Below are 2187 nucleotides of genomic sequence, written 5' to 3'. Positions count from 1 at the left end.
GATTGTCGTGACTTTTTTTTGAAAAAGATAAATTGATTCCAACAAAGCTGGCAAATAAAACAAATCTAAATAACTGTGAATGTGCCAAAATTACAATGCACCTTTCCTGAAACAAAATCAGTCATTTAACTAAAAAGATCATCTTATAAATGCATTCAGGATGCATCCTTCTCATTCAAATCTTACATGCTTGAAAACTTTGTGATAAAATCCCCAGCTTTGTTCATTACCTTATAAGTGAAATATAATGTATTCATCCATGAGGAAAGATAACATTTTAATTGCATAACATATGACTGAAGGGAGACTTCAATTCCATCAAGAGTAACCGAATTTCGAATATTCCAAACTGTGTATTTTACAAAGGAATGCAGTATATAATATCAGATGTTGCATTATCATCATTTTCGATTCTTGCAATTGCTAATCTTTTGATATTGATATTGTCATCAAAAGTTGTGCTTTCTTACAAAGAAAGAAATACATTTCTGCCAGATTTTTTCTACATATTTACACTCAAATAAGATATTTTCCAGTGTTTCTTCGTAGCCGCAAATATGGCATTTCCCCTCACTTGAATTAAAAGTTTTGGCCAAGAAGCTTCATGTGACAATAGGCCTCTATGGAATATCTTCCAATTTAAACATTTACTGAATTGCCAACAATTCCTGTTGAATTAAGACGACTGAATAAAGTACCTTTGTAACTGTCAGTGAGAGTTAGATTCTCAGCCCATTTTTGACCAATCTGACCTTTGACTGCATGCCATTTCTTATCAACTAATTTCCAATAAAGTAACTTGGTTTTGACATCGCTTTTTGTCAGACTATAATTCTCTAGGTCTAAAATATCATAGTTTTCTTCATTTTGGATATTTAAAGTGATGATTTGTTTCCAGGAATTTGGAATAGAATTGAGGAGTGTTTCATATTCTGTCTTTTAATTTCCTCTCTCCGCTGCCTGCCGAGACCCGTTTCTCTCAATTTGCTAAAGCGCCACCTATCCCGATAGTTGATAATACTATTGTTTCTACCCATTACATATCCCAAACCTATTACTTTTGGTGATATTTTTCTCAAGGAAACTTTTAGCTATTGTCTTTCATAGTTTTAGAAATAAAAAGTCAGGGGTCTATACTCCAAGTTTAAGATTGCCCAAAATTTATTGGTATTAAGTCGTGCTATACCTTGTCCTAACGATATATGTTTTTTATTTTTATTTTTTTTTTTTTTTTTTTGGGGGGGGGAATACGGACCGTTTGAAAGTTTCCGTCGACTGTCTTCCTTCCTCCCTCCCTACTGTCCTCCCCTTATAATGCCTATGGACAAACGACAATAGCAGTAATGGATATTTCAAAACTCACATACTTGTTTTCATTGTTTGCTAAATTGAACGACAGCCGACCCTTTTCTTTAACAAATCTTTGATGTCGTTCTGCATTTTCTTCAACTATTTGGACATCTTCGAGAAGTTCCCCCGATCAGTTCAGAGTTATAAGTTTGCTTTATCTCTGACGCATGTCCTGAGGAGAACAGGAAAGCTGGTTTCTTTACTTTTTCAAAGCCATGGACAGATGGACTTTCAGTTTACACTGTAGTTGCTGGGTTTTATTGGGGAAGACCACACCATCAGCTCGACTCGGTTCAGTTCACAATTATATGTCATTTTATCGGAACCAGATTCTTTACCATTCCCGCCTTGCAGTAATTTGGGGAAACAAAGCTGAGATCTTTATTAGGTCCGGTAAACAAGTTAATCATCGATCCTGAATATCGATTTGGATGCACCCGAGTTAACTTCTGTTGGATTAATTACATGTATGCGGGGAATTTTAAACGTTTGAAAGGCTCCGTTGTCAGGTTAAAACTTGTCCTACTTTTTATACCCAGAGCACGCAGTCTCACTTATGCCTTACACCTGCAAATGCGATCGTTTTGACAATACAATGTATGTCACGGATAAAGTCTTCTTTCTATGTAGCCGACAGTAAAGGCGGCTGACATGACAGCACACGCTCCCAGACACCCTAAGCATTATCGGGGCATGTTTACTTAGCTACTGAAATTAGCAAATGAAAAGGCACAAATAACAATAACATACTGATGACTCGCAGATGACCCCTATTTACTTACGTGACCCAGAAAGCTTGCGTTGTGACGTCTAATAGACTTATCGTTCGGGCGGGAA

The sequence above is a fragment of the Ptychodera flava genome, chromosome 16, assembly GCF_041260155.1.
Source record: "Ptychodera flava strain L36383 chromosome 16, AS_Pfla_20210202, whole genome shotgun sequence".
Lineage (NCBI taxonomy): Eukaryota > Metazoa > Hemichordata > Enteropneusta > Ptychoderidae > Ptychodera > Ptychodera flava.
This window is presented reverse-complemented; position numbering follows the sequence as displayed.